Consider the following 15,568-nt stretch of genomic DNA (forward strand, 5'->3'; position numbering starts at 1 on the left):
CAAAAAAAAAAAAAAAAAATCCATAGTTATAGCTTTATATATGTATTTGTGAGTTTTTATTCCAGGCCACTTCTCTGTTTGGTTTTTTTTTTTTTTTTTTGAGACAGAATCTTACTCTGTCACCTTAGGTAGAGTGCCATGGTGTCATACCTCAGAGCAACTTCAAACTCCTGGGTTCAAGTGATCCTCTTGCCTCAGCCTCCAGAGTAGCTGGGACTACAGGTGCCCTCCAAAATGCCTGGCTAATTTTTAGAGATGGGATCTTGCTCTTGCTTAGGCTGGTCTCCAACTCATGAGCTCAAGCAATCCACCCACCTTGGCCTCCCCCACTTCTCTTTCTCATTTTTTGAATTTAGAGAGCAGGTCTCACTCTGCTGTCCAGGCTGGAGTTCAGTGGCTATTCATAGGCACCATCATAGCTTACTGCAACCTCAACCTTGTGGGCTCAGGTGATCCTCCTGCCGCAGCCTGCTGAGTAGCTGGGACTACAGGTGCATGTCACCATGCCCAGCCCTCATTCTCATTTACTGATGAACCAATCACATTTAAAAAATCATTTTAAGAGGGACTTTACCTAACAATTGCAATCAGTGTAACTTGGCTTATTGTACCCTCAATGAATCCCCAACAATAAAAAAAAAAATAAAAGGAAAAAAAAATCATTTTAGCCAGATAATGTGCTTTAATGTCTGATGATTCTGATTTCACTGTTCTGGCTCCCGCAGGATGTTCATGTGCAGTAAGGGCTGAGAACCAGAGTCCAACGAGTTCCAAGTGTTCTCTGTGCTCAGCTTGCCCTGGCTAGGAGCCCCAACTCTGGGGAAACTCTCACCTGCCCGCATTCTGGAAGGGTTCCAGGATGGCATGACGTCCAGTGTTTAGATGCCAGACAAGGAGTCAAAGTGTTCTGGGAACCTTGGAAGGCAGTCCAGTCAATGGACAGAACTCAGTTTAAAATGGAAGGAGAAATTTCTAGCACTCAGCTGGGGATCAGGCTAACTCTGGAGACTCCTAGGCTTTCAGCACTGGATGTGCCAGGGCTCATGAGTAAAAGGGTAAGACCAGAAAACATGCTGAGGGCCTCTCCAGCAAACGCATTCTGAAATTCTGCCTTGCAAGAGCTGTTGCTTCACTGCCCAACAGCACAGTGCCCCCTGCCCACACCCTGGTGTGTGTGTGATGAGGACCTCTGCCCCAGCTGGGCAGGGGGAACCTCTGCACTGAGGCTTTGGCCTCCTGCTAGTGGTGTCCATGTGAACAAGAGCTGTGCATGAGTCTGCTGAGAGTTTCAGAATCAAATAATATCCTTGCTTCCTTTATGGTGCCTTCTTATTTGCTTATGTTGCTCTGGGTAGAGTGTCCTGGGATTATAGCTCATAGCAACCTCAAACTCTTCCTTTTTCTCTTTTCTTTCTTCCTTCCTTTCCTTTCCTGTCCTGTCCTTCCTTCCCTCCTCCCTCCGTTCCTTCCTTCTTTCTTTCTTTATTTTTTTTTTTAGATAGAGTCTCAATCTTTTGCCCTGGCTAGAGTGTCGTGGTATCAGCCTAGCTTCCATAAACTCCTGGATTTAAGTGATCTTCCTGCCTCAGCCTCCTGAGTCGCTGGACTCCAGGTGCCCACAATGATGCCGGCTTATTTTTCATTTTTTTAGTACAGATGGGGGTTTCACTCTCTTCTTTTTTTTTTAATTTTAATTTATTTTTGTTTAGAGACAGAGTCTCACTTTGTCGCGCTCAGTAGAGTGCTGTGACATCACAGCTCACAGCAACCTCCAACTCCTGGGCTCAAGTGATTCTCCTGCCTCAGCCTCTCAAGTAGCTGGAACTACAGGCTCCCGCCACAATGCCCAGCTATTTTTTGATTGCAGCCGTCATTGTTGTTTGGCAGGCCTCGGCTGGATTCGAACCTGCCAACTCAGGTGTATGTGGCTGGCACCTTAGCCACTTTAGCCACAGGCGCCGAGCAGAGACAGATTTTATGTCCCCCTCGTTAGAGAGCTGTGGCGTCACAGCTCACAGCAACCTCAACCTCAAACTCTTGGGCTTAAGCCAGCAGTTCTCAACCTGTGGGTTGTGACCCACAGGAACTGTATTAAAGGGCATCAGGAGGGTTGAGAACTACTGGCTTGAGCGATTCTCTTGCCTAAGCCTCCCAAGTAGTTGGGACTACAGGTGCCTGCCACAAAGCCCAGCTATTTTTATTTTGTAGTTGTCATTGTTGTTTGACAGGCCCAGGCTGGGTTTGAACCCACCAGCCCTGATGTATGTGGCCGGCACCCTAGCCGCTGAGCTACAGGCGCAGAGCCTACTGCCACGGTTCTATCCTGCCTTATCCTGCATTTCTGCTCCCTGCCTCCTACAGAACAGGACAAGCACTTTCCCATTGTCCTACCTGGATACATACACAGTAAAAGATGCCAGGTCTCATTAAGAACACAAACAGCACCATGTGTTCCTTCAACAGATATTGACTGGGTGGACTAATTTCCTAAGGTTTCTGTGACTAAGTACTCCCAATGAGTGTTTTAGAACAAGGGAAATTTATTGTTTCACAGTGTTAGAGGCCAGAAATCTGAAATCAAGGTGTCAGCAGGGCTGTGTTCTCTTTGAAACTAGTAGGAGAGGGATCCTTCCTTCCTCTTTTTAGCTTCTGATGGTGTGCTGACACTTTTGGCACTTTTTTTTTTTTTGAGACAGAGCCTCAAGCTGTCACCCTGGGTAGAGTGCTGTGGCATCACAGCTCACAGCAACCTCAAACTCCTGGGCTCAAGCAATTCGCCTGCATCCGCCTCCCAAGTAGCTGAGACTACAGGCGCCCGCCACAACACCCAGCTATTTTTTGGTTGCAGCAGTCATTGTTGTTTGGCGGGTCCAGGCAGGATATGAACCCACCAGCTCTGGTATATGAGGCTGGTATATGTGCCTTAGCCGCTTGAGTCACAGGCACCGAGCCAATCTTTGGCATTTCTTGACATGGAGATGCATCACCCCAATTCCCTATCTTCACATGCTGTCTTCTCTCAGTTCTTACGACTTCATGTTCAAATTTCTTTCCTCTACTCTCCCCACTTCTTTTTAGAGATAGGGTCTTGCTTTGTTGCTTAGGCTAGAGTGTGGCAGGTGAGTAGCTGGGACTACAGGTGCATACCACCACACCCAGATAACTAAAGAAGTTTATAGGGCTGAGTAGCGTGGTGGCCCACTCCTATCATCCTAGCACTCTGAGAGGACAGATAGGTAGATTGCTGGAGCTCAGGTATTTGAGACCAGCCTGAGCAAGAGCAAGACCCTGTCTCTACTAAAAACAGAACAAGTAGCCAAAGGTAGCTCACGCCTGTAATCCCAGCACTTTGGGAGGCTGAAGTGGGCGGATTGCCTGAGCTCAGGAATTACAGCCCAGCCTGAGCTAGAGTGAGATCCCTTTTTTTTTTTTTTTTTTTTTGTAGAGACAGTTTCACTTTATTGCCCTCGGTAGAGTGCCGTGGCATCACACAGCTCACAGCAACCTCCAACTCCTGGGCTTAGGCGATTCTCCTGCCTCAGCCTCCTGAGTAGCTGGGACTACAGGCGCCTGCCACAATGCCCAGCTATTTTTTTGTTGCAGTTTGGCCAGGGCTGTGTTTGAACCTGCCACCCTCGGTATATGGGGCCGGTGCCCTGCTCACTGAGCCACAGGCGCCACCCGAGATCCCATTTTTAAAAATAGCCGGGCGTTGGTTGGGTGCCTGTGGCTCAAGTGGCTAAGGCGCCAGCCACATACACCTGAGCTGGTGGGTTCAGATCCAGCCCAGACCCGCCAAACAGCAATTGACGGCTGCAACCAAAAAATTGCTGGGCATTGTGGTGGGGGACTGTAGTCCCAGCTACTTGGGAGGCAGAGGCAGGAGAATCACTTGAGCCCAGGAGATGGAGGTTGCTGTGAGCTGTGATGCCACAGCACTCTACCCAGGGCGACAGCTTGAGGCTCTGTCTCAAAAAAATAATAATAAAAATAAATAAATAAATAAATAAAAATAGCTGGGCATTGTGGCGGGCACCTGTAGTCCCAGCTACTTGAGAGGCTGAGGCAAGAGAGTTGCTTGAGCCCAAGAGTTAGAGGTTTCTGTGAGCTATGATGCTACAGCACTCTACGGAGAGTGACAAAGTGAGACTTTGTCTCAAAAAAAAAAAAAGAAAAAGAAAAGAAAAATTAAGAAAAACTAGCCAGGCGTGGTGGTGCACGCCTATAGTCCCAGCTATTCAGGAGGGTGAGGTAAGAAGATTGCTCAAGCCCAAGAGTTTGAGGCTGCTGTGAGCTATGATACACTACCCAGGGTAATAGAGTGAGACTATCTCAAAAAAAAAAAAAAAAGTTTTTGTAGAGACCAGGTTTCATTATGTTGCCCAGGCTGGTCTCAAACTCTTGGCCTCAAGTGATCCTCCCACCTTGGCCTCCCCAAATACTGAGCTTATAGGCATGAGCCACCAAATTTCTTCTTTTTATAAGGACTCCAGTCCTTTTGGATTAGGGCCAACCCTAACAACCTCATTTTAACTTGATGACCTCTGTACAGATCCTATTTCCAAGTAAGTTTATATTCTAAGGTACCGGGAGATGGGACTTTAACATTTTTTTCTTTTTGAGACACAGTCTCAAAAAAAGCAATCCTCTTGCCCCAGACTCCTAAGTAGCTGGGACTATAGGTGCCTGCCACAGTGCCCAGCTAGTATTTCCATTTTTAGTAGAGATGGGGTCTCACTCTTGCTCAGGCTGTTCTTGACCTCCTGAGCTCAGGAGATCCATCTGCCTCAGCCTCCGAGAGTGTTAGCATTATAAGCGTGAGCCACTGCACCTGGCCTTTAACATTACCTTTTTTGAACGCCCACACTGGATCCATAACACTGAATTGAACCAGTCCAATACCAAGCACTGGGAACATCCCAGTGAGCTATGTACATGGTTGCTGCCCTCTTGGAGCTTACCCTGTCTTGTGGTCTTTTTACACATAGACTTCATTTTAAGCAGTAACTCTCAAGGCACTTTTGAGTGTTCAAAGTGCTTTCATTCATGTGAGTTTATTTGGGCATTATAGTGAGATCCCATTTCACAGGTGGGAAGAAGACTGAGTTTTAGAGAACTTAAATTACTTGTTTAGGGTCAGAAGACTAATCAGTAATAACACAAGTGAAAATATTCAACACTTGCTAGATGCCAACCAGTGCGCTATGGTTCGAATGTCCTCTCCAAAACTCATGTTGAAATTTAGTTGCCGTTGTGACGGTAGTAAGAGGTAGGATCTTTAAGAGATGATTCGGTCAAGTAGGCTCTGCTCTCATGAATGGATCAATGCTATTGTTGAGGGAGTGGGTTGGTTATTGTGGGAGAAGGCTTCTGATAAAAGGATGAGTTCAGTAGATTTCCTCTCTTTGTCTTGCCTGCTCCCTCACCACGTGGTACCTTCTGTCATGTTATGGAGGGCCTCACTAGATGCAGCCTCTTGATCTTGGACTTCCCAGTGTCCAGAACCATATGCCAAGTATTCTGTTATAGAAGAAGAAAGTGGATGAAGTGAATGCAAGCTTCACACACTTCAGCTTGTTTGATCTCCACAAGCATTTTTATAGAATAAAGAAATTGGGGGTGGCGCCTGTGGCTCAAAGGAGTAGGTGCCGGCCCCATATGCTGGAGGTAGAGGGTTCAAACCTAATCCCGGCCAAAAACTGCAAAAAAAAAAGAAAGAAAGAAAGAAAAGAAATTGAAGTAAGGGTCAGTGCCTGTGGTTTGGTGAGTAGGGCGCTGGCCCCATACTGAGGGTGGAGGGTTCAAACCCAGCCCTGGACAAACTGCAACAAAAAAATAGCCAGGCGTTGTGGCAGGTGCCTGTAGTTCCAGCTACTCAGGAGGTTGAGGCAAGAGAATCGCCTAAGCCCAAGAGCTGGAGGTTGCTGTGAGCTGTGATGCCACAGCACTCTACTGTGGGCGATAAAGTGAGACTGTGTCTTAAAAAAAAGAAATTGAAGTAAGGTGCCCAAGGTCATGTGGCTAATAAGAGACTACATCAGGACTTGAACTCCAGCAGTCCACCTCCAGTGTCCAGCTCAGCCACCACCTTATGGCTCACTACAACAAAATGCAGCATAGGTCTCTTCTGCGACTCCCTACAATGGAGAGTCAAACTGATTACTCAATGTACCCTCCATGCCTTGCAAAGAGCCACCTCTTTGCTCTTCCTCATACAACTTCTCTAAAGCTCCTTCTCCTTTCCCTTTTCCTTCCTACCTCCTCACTCTGGACAGAGTTGCTTTTCCATTTTTTTTTTTTGTGGTTTTTGGCCGGGGCTGGGTTTGAGCCCGCCACCTCTGGCATATGGGGCCAGCGCCCTACCCCTTTGAGCCACAGGTGCCACCCTCCTTTTTTTTTTTTAAGACAGAGCCTCAAGCTGTCGCTCTGGGTAGAGTTCTGTGGCATCACTGCTCACAGCAACCTCCAACTCCTGGGCTCAAGCGAGTCTCCTGTCTCTGCCTCCCAAGTAGCTGGGACTAAAGGTGCCTGCCACAATGCCTGGCTATTTTTTGGTTGCAGCCGTCATTGTTGTTTGGTGGGCACAGGCTGGATTTGAACCCGCCAGCTCAGGTGTATGTGGCTGGCACCTTAGCCGCTTGAGCCACAGGTGCCAAATCCAGAGTTGCTTTTCAAATATTTAATTTATTATAGAACATTTTAGCCACAAACAGTCATGTATCCACTACCCATTTTATTTTTTTTTATTAATTTTTTGTTTGAGACAATCTCATTTTGTTGCCCTTAGTAGAGTGCTCTGGCATCACAGCTCACAGCAACCTCAAACTCTTGGGCTCAAGTGATCCTCTTGCCTCACCCTCTCAAGTAGCTGGGACTACAGGCACCTGCCACAGTACCCTGCTATTCTTTTAGAGATGGGGTCTCGTTCTTGTTCAGGCTGGTCTCTAACTCCTGAGTTCAGGCAATCCACCTGCCTCAGCCTCCCAAAGTTAGAATTACAAGTATGATCACCACGCCTGGCACCCAGTGCCCATTTTAAGAAGTAGCAACATTGCCATGATTGTTGAAGCTCCAGCATTATCCCATTCCCTAATTGCATTCTCCACCCCAAAGATAACTAGGATCCTAGCTTGGTGACAATCATTGCCATGCCTCTTTAGAAACACAAAGTTGCTTTTGATTGACAGTAAAGGAATTTTGAGCTTGATTCTTTTTTCTTCTACCCCTAAGACAGAGTCTCACTTTGTTGCCAGGCTATAATGCAGTGGTGTCATCATAGCTCACTTCAACCTCGAACTCCTAGGCTCAAGTGATCCTTCTACCTCAGCCTGGGACTACAGGTGCAAGCCACCTGTAGTCACCTGCCTGGCCTCAAGCGTGATTCATTTTTTTTCTTTCTTTAAATTGAGACAGAGTCTCATTTTGTCACCTTGGTAGAGTGCCGTGGTGTCATAGCTCACTGTAACCTCGAACTCCTAGGCTCAAGTGATCCTTCTACCTCAGCCTGGGACTACAGATGCAAGCCACCATGCCTGGCCTCAAGCGTGATTCTTTTTTTTCTTTCTTTAAATTGAGACAGAGTCTCATTTTGTCACCTTGGTAGAGTGCCGTGGTGTCACAGCTCAAAGCAACCTCCAAATCTTGGGCTTAGTGATTCTCTTGCCTCAGCCTCCCTTGTAGCTGGGACTACAGGCACCCATCATGATGCTTGGCATTTTTTTTTTTTTTTTTTTTTTTAGCAGGCCTGGGCTGGGTTTGAACCCAACAGCCCCGAGCACATGGCCAGTGCCCTAACCATTGAGCTACAGATGCTCCCCTCAAGCTTGATTCTTGACAATAAACAGAGCTGGAGGTTGGGCTCAAGGTGGAGGTGTAGCTTGAACAGGATCTTTTTTATTTTTTTGAGACAGAGCCTCTCTTGGTCATCCTTGGTAGAGTGCTGTGGCCTCATAGCTCATAGCAATCTCAAATTCTTGAGCTCAACTGATTGTCTTGCCTCAGCCTCCCAAGTAGCTGGGACTATAGATGCTTGCCACAATGCTTGGCTATTTTTAGAGATGGGGTTTCACTCTTGCTCAGACTGGTCTTGAACCTGTGAGCTCAGGCAATCCACCCACTTCAGCCTCCCAGAGTGCTAGGATTATAGGTGTGAGCCACAGTGCCTGGTGAACAGGATTTTTTAAAAAATATATAATATGATAAAATATTTCAGACATAGAAAGGCATACATAAGATAATAGAATGAACCTTTTTGCTTAGGAAATAAAACATTAAAGATAGTCCCCAGGGTTTTCCTCCCTGGTCACATCCTCCCATATGAACTACCCTCTTGAGTTTGAAGCTTACCATTTTGAGCTGAATCTTGGGGGAGGAGCAAGGGTTTGTGGTCAGGGGTAGGAAAGAGCAGCACAAATCAAGAGAACTGCAGGGCGAAGGCCCAGGGGAATGACACTGGGAAGCAGGTGTCAAACTGAGTGCCTACTGTGGAGAGGCTCAGGGCAAGTTTGAGGAGGTAGATTAGTAGCCAACCACCCTCCTCTGGGGCCTTGCTTCTATTTTTCCCTGTGTCATTGTCCTAATCACACAGAATCCAAAAGATCTGTTAGCTTGACTCTGAGATGCTGAGCGTAGGAACCTTTTTCATCACTCCAGTATCTAACACAGTGGCTGGCACAAACGGCTTTTTATTAAATATGATATTGATAAATGAGTGAATGAGAAATTAATTGATTTCAGCCCACCTGATGGGGAAGTCGCTGGTTGCATGAAGACAATCTGAATGAAAAATCTGAATGAGAGCGTTTCTGATGAGAATCATCCTTTTATCACCCTTCAGTGCAGTAACACCTCTGCCTTCAGTAAGAGTTGCCCAGTAGAGACCTTGCTTTAATGCCTGTCGGTAAGAGTGAGAAGTCTGCTGCTCAGACAGGTGTGCAACAATGTGATGACCAGATGGGCTTCTCACAGCTTCAGCCACTGCCAGTGTCATTCACAGCCCTTCAAACTAACAGCTCTGATTGGAGTTAAGCGAATAATCAGCCTGCCACAGAAGTAGGATCTATTTCTCTTCCTTCAAAACAATCCCCAAAGCCTATGAATCCGCTTCAGCATGTTCATTATGTGGTTAGCTCTGCGTATGCTGCAGAGGCAGCTGGCTTGGCATTCTTAGAAGCGCCTCTCACGGCTGGGCATGCTTTGGTGGGTTTTGAGTGGTGAGAAGTGCTTTTCTCAGAGGCTGCATTCCGCATGGGGCCTAAAAGACAGATAAAATCCGTCTGCAATTAGTGGCATCGTTGTACGCAAAGACTTAATGTGCTGAAGGCTGTTTGTTGATTTTCTTGTACCATTCAAATTTATGCCACAGCTGTTTGGATCAGATCTTGGCTTAGAGAGCCCACTTTCTGTCCCATGGAGAGGGCAATGCTCTCATATTAAAAAAAGAGATAAATGAGTCAAGTTACATGTATCAGATGAACAAATCTTTTTTTTTTTTTTTTGTAGAGACAGAGTCTCACTTTATGGCCCTCGGTAGAGTGCCGTGGCATCACACAGCTCACAGCAACCTCCAACTCCCAGGCTTAAGTGATTCTCTTGCCTCAGCCTCCCGAGTAGCTGGGACTACAGGCGCCCGCCACAATGCCCAGCTATTTTTTGGTTGCAGTTCAGCCGGGTCCGGGTTTGAACCCGCCACCCTCGGTATATGGGGCCGGCGCCTTACCGACTGAGCCACAGGCGCCGCCCAAGATGGACAAATCTTAAAAGGTTTCTAATAAAGATCAAGTTATTAAAAGATTTTAGCTGTATTGATTCATAAATATTGGGTCAACAGGATACTGGATTTGCAGAATTCTGATAAATGAAGTCATTTGGTTCTGTAATTCAGTAATATCGTGATTCAGTTTGGATACTGAGGGTGCTGAGTCAGGTTGGGGCCTCCACTATTGCTGCCCCTCCCCGAGGGCCCCACATTTGCAGCAGGATGAGGCGTGCCCTGGATTTTGAATTTGGCATAGGAAGGCCTGGCATTAAACCCTGGTTCCAAAGATTTACTGGCCAAGTGATGGAGTGATTTTTTATTCACCAAACATTTGATGAGTGCCAGGCACTGGGTTAACACTAGAGAGACAAAGATAAATAAGACACAATGTTTGCCCTTCTCCATTTTGTTTTCTTCCTTCCTTTCTTTTTAACATTGAGAAGTTCTTTTTTTTTTTTTTTTTGCAGTTTTTGGCCGGGGCTGGGTTTGAACCCACCACCTCCGGCATATGGGGCCAGCGCCCCACTCCTTTGAGCCACAGGCACTGCCCAATTGAGAAGTTCTTTTAACATGAAATATGTCAATCAGAACAGTATATAGTGTTCAGAAAAATAAAATGAACACCTGGATCGGTGCCCGTAGCACAGTGGTTATGGCGCCAGCCACATGCACCGAGGGTGGCGGGTTCGAACCTGGCCTGGGCCTGCTAAACAACAATGACAACTACAACAAAAAAGTAGCCGGGCGTTGTGGTGGGTGCCTATAGCCCCAGCTACTTGGGAGGCAAAAGAATCGCTTAAGTCCAAGAGTTTAAGGTTGCTGTGAGCTGTGACACCATGGCATTCTACCAAGGGTGACATAGTAAGACTCTGTCTCAAAAAAAAAAAGAAAAAAAAAAAAAAAGAAGAAGGAAAATAAAATGAACACCTATGGTAAGAACCAGATGGCTAAAAAGCTGGATAGTGATGTATGGCTGTACTACCAGTTACTTTAGAAGCTTGGGTGCCACAGTGAGCTGTGATCACATCACACCAGCCTGGGCAACAGATCCGAGCAAGACCCTGTCTCTAAAACATAAAAAAACGGATCCCGCCAATTTAGCTTAATAAATAAAGATAGAAAAACTTTTTTTTTTGAGACAGAACCTCAAGCTGTTGCCCTGGGTAGAGTGCCATGGCATCACAGCTCACAGCAACCTCCAAATCCTGGGCTTAAGTAATTCTCTTGCCTCAGCTTCCCAAGTAGCTGGGACTACAGGTGCCCGCCACAACGCCTGGCCATTTTTTGGTTGCAGCCGTCATTGTTGTTTGGCAGGCCCAGGCTGGATTCGAACCCGCCAGCTCAGTTGTATGTGGCTGGCACCTTAGCTCTTGAGCCACAGGCGCCGAGCCTAGAAAAACTTTTGAAGTCTCTTCTCTCCCGCTAAAAGGAAACCTATGTTCTTTATTTTACCTAGATGTCAACATCATGAGAAAGGTATTGCTGTTAACCCTGTTTTACAGATGAGAAATTGAGCTTGAAGAAGTTAAGAAACATATAATGGGGGCTAGTGCAGGGCCCCCAGGCTTTACTTTCCCCAGTCGCTATAGTCTGGAGCCCAGTCTGGTAGAGGTGGAGTGGGGGGGAGGTATGAAGACAAAACACTGGAAGCTGGTGATACAAGTAAATGAGTTGGCTTTATAGTAAATGAGGTGAACCCCACTGGGCAGTTTGGGGGAAGTAACAGAGAAGCACTCAGTTGAACTAGATCTTCAGACAGGTCCACTTAGAGTAAATAGCACCTGTCTCTGATGGTTCTAGTGAGAATTTAAGGTGCTTTCTTCCTTTAGGTAAAGGTCCTGGTGCCTCACAGGGAGCTGATGTCAGTGAAGGGTTGTTGAAAGAATTAGTGAAAGTATATAGGATCAGGAGATCTTCACACAGTTATAGTCCTTCCTGGAGCCAGGGGATGGACAAAAAGACCTCTCTGGGCCCCTTTTATCCTCAGTGTGAGTAGGCCAGGGGGAGAGTTGGAGTAAAAGGCCAGTTCCAGATCCAAGGCAGGGAGAACTCCCTATCCCAGCCCACAGGTGCTAAAGGAGCACCTCCTTTCTACACAGGGAAGAAATAATACACAGATCCTTGTTAAACCACCTCCCCATCAGTACCTGTCACCTCTTCTCCATCTCTATCCCATCCCTGGATCTAGCCTAAGGAATAACAGTCTAAGATCTACAACTCCCAGAGAAGGACCCAGGCAGATGTGGGGGTGGGCTGGGGAGGTGTGTGCTTGTTTTGAAAGCCTGGAATGGGCTGCTTAGGAGGAGAAGTAGAAGAAGGAGAAGGAGGAGGGAAGGCGAGGGAGATGGGACAGAGGAAAAAAGAGGATAGATTTCCTACTTAGACTTTGGGGCCAGGGACTGAAGCCTCTTCCTGCCTACCTCCCCTTCTCCACCTGGAATTACCAAGGGGGTTACCTTGGGGCATCCGTGGTGGGGATGGGAATGTGGGGAAGCTGTGGGCCTGGGAGCGGGAGGCCAGATGCGGGCAAGGATGAACAAGTCTACTCACACACCCTGGTGGGCTGGGTTCTGGAACAAAACCTATGGGCTGAACAGTTTCAGGCCCCAGCCCAGCCTCAGTCAGGTTCTGCCAGAGCTGGCTCAACAGCGGCACCTGCTGGCCGGGGTCCTCCCTGCGGGGCGGGGCTTCCACCCCATCTCCGCCACCGCCGCTCTGGGAGCCCCTGGGGTGAGTCACTCCTGGCTTGGGTCCGCGGCCTCCCCAGCTGTCAGATCAGAAAAATCTCTGGCTGAGGAATGTCCCGAAGCAGCGGGCCTCTGCCCTTCCGGTCGCCGCTGGTGTCCTTAATACCACCCTGTTGACTCAGGATGCGGACCTAGGGCTCATCCTGGGCCAGCTAGCCTCCAGCGCGGAGGTGGTGGTGGTGGTGGTGGGGTGGCCGGGGCGGAGGGAGGAGACAGGAGGAGGAAGGTCCCTAACTTTAGGAAGCTCCTGATTTGAGTATATTTAGAAAAAAAATCTGAGGCTACAGTGCGGTGGCTCACGCCTGCAATCCTAGCACCTTGGGAGGCTAAAGCGGGAGGATCCCTTGAGGTGTTGGGAGTTCGAAACCAGCCCATTACTGGAAAAAAAAATTAGCCGGGTGCGGGGGCGTGCACCTATAGTCCTGCCTACTCGGAAACTGAGACTGTAGCATCCCTTGAGCCCAGGAGTTCTGTACAGTGAGCTATGATGACACTTCATTCTAGCTCCTGGAACAGAGCAAGACCTGTGCCTCAAAAAAAAAAAAATCTTATTTGGAAATAATTTTAAGCTTACATAAGAGTTTTCAGAGTGATGCGAAGATTCTTCATGTACTTTACCAATTGTTAAAAGTTTTCCCCGTTTGAGTACTCTCTCTTTATAAGTATATATCTAGTATATAAAACATATTTTTGTTTATGTATTAACTGAACTGAGAGTAAGTGGCCACCATCATGTCCTTTTACCCATAAATACTTCAGTGGGTATTTCCTAAGAACAAGGGCATTCTGTTGCATAACTCCAGTTTAGGGAAATTTAACACTGATACAATACCTTTATCTAATCTGTTCATATTTCAATTTTGTCCATGAATGTCCTTTATAATACTTTTTTCCTCTAGTATAATAGGATCACACATTGCATTTAATTGTCGTTTCTCTTTAGGCTTCTTTAATCTGGAGCAATTCTTTATTTTTTTCATCTTTTGTGACTTGTTTTTCAGAGTAGACCCCCCTCCCCTTTTTTTCTTGTAATTGAATGTTCTTCAGTTTTTGAGGCTTGTCTGATGTTTCCTTGTGTGTATTTTCAGGCTATGTATCCCTGGTGGGAATATAAGTGATACCAGGTTCCTGGGGTGGGATTCTCCACCTTGAGGAATGTATGGAACTCTTGAACCTCTGAGGGTTAACCCTTGAGTCATTTGTCAGAAAGTCAGATTTTCAAAACGGATTAATAAGGGCACCATTAATTATGCGTGTGTTTTCTCTCTGCTAATGACCATTGTTCTTCCTGTCTCCCCCTCCAGCAGCTAAACTTCCCCTTGAAATTCAGTGGCTGCTGTTGAAAGCATTCTTTTGAAGGCCTCTAGGGACACCCTAATTGCCCAACTGAATAGCCTTCATAGTCCTCAACCTTTTGACCTCATCCCAGGGCACCAGGCTGATTTGCCTTTCTCCCTGAAACCTCCCTAGGCCAGGCTTGGCTTCCCCAGTCTCCGCCCATCTCCCTTATCAACAAATAACCAAAAGCCAGTGGCAGAGTGTGCTGGCTGCTCTAGGAGGCACAGAGGTGAACAGTTGTGAAGTGGCCTTGCAGGAGGTAGTCAGGACATTCTGCAGGTCCTGTTCTTTTTATGCATGACTTTCTCCCAGTTCCTGTTGTCAGATGGGTCTCTTGACTAGTTCACCGGCTAAGAGAGCTCTAGTGGTTTCAACATCACCTCTCTTCTTCAACTGCCCAGGAGGGCAGCCCTGAGTCTCCACCCTGACTCAGTGGATGGATGCCTCATCATGTCAGGAGTGGATCTGGGCTGTGAGCTCTGCCTGGGCAAGCCTGGGTCTAATTCTGACACCCCTCCCCAGTGATTTTTTTTTTTCCAGATGGGTTCTCTTTCTTGCTCAGGCTGGTCTTGAACTCCTGAGCTCAAGCAATCTACCCACCTTGGCCTCCCAGAGTGCTAGGATTACAGGTATGAGCCACTGTGCCAGTTCTCCCCACAATGAAATGTTAATGGAATAATGAGTAAAAAGGTTCAGCTGCTTTCCCAAGGCCTGGACTTGTTCTTGGCTTTCATCTCTGGGAACTATGTGTGGGCCAGTTGTCAGGAGAGAGAGCCATGAAAAATGGCTGTCCTTGGTACAAGGGAAATAGTAGGGAGGGCTGGGCTCCAGTTTCCGGGTTCTTGTCTTGGATTTGCCATTGTTTTTGGACCTGTACAAGTCCAGACCTCTCTGAACCCTCCTCATCTGTAAATAATGGGGCTAGTAACACCAACCTGGGTGTTAGGATCATGAGACCCTTTCCTGGGCCTAGTGCCTGTGTTCAGCAGGTCTTCCAGAAATGTTCCTTTAGTCAGCATTGTTCAAACACTCACTGTGTTGAACTGCAAGCCCTGTGTGCTCTGGGGTGCTGTCTTGGTCCACATCTCCTCTCAGCTTGGCAGCTCTGGGCATTTGTACATCTCCATTTCATTTCCTTGCTGATTGTGTGAGGCCTCAGCTGCCTTAGTGTGAGATTCAGAACCCTGAAGGGAATGACTACATTTTCATCTTCTGCCTGGGTTATCAAAGGTGGTTAGGACAGACAGGACTAATGAAGGTGACAGCTGTGGTAAATATCCTCTCAGCTCAGCCAGACACACCAAAGTGTGATAGGTGACCAGGTGCCTCCCTGGCATCTATTTCAGAGATTAAGACACTTAAATTAAGATGAAGATGTTGTTCTTGGTAGGGCATGGTGGCTCACGCCTGTAATTCCAGCCCTCTGGGAGGCCCAGGCAGGAGGATTTATTGAGCTCATGAGTTCAAGACCAGCCTGAGCAAAGAGAAATAGAAAAAATCTCTACCCAAAATAGAAAAAATTAGCTGGGCATGGTGACTCGGGTCTGTAATGCTAGCACTCTAGGCTGAGGCAGGAGGATTGCTTGAGATCAGGAGTTTGAGCTTGCAGTGAGCTATGATGATGCCACTGCGCTCTGCCAGGAGAACAAAACAAGACTTTGTCTCAAAAAAAATTTTTTTTTTTGTTCTCTCTGCCTCCTTGGTTGTCCCCTCAGGGGCAGTAAAA

Source organism: Nycticebus coucang, chromosome 18 (genome assembly GCF_027406575.1).
Source record: "Nycticebus coucang isolate mNycCou1 chromosome 18, mNycCou1.pri, whole genome shotgun sequence".
NCBI classification, from domain to species: domain Eukaryota; kingdom Metazoa; phylum Chordata; class Mammalia; order Primates; family Lorisidae; genus Nycticebus; species Nycticebus coucang.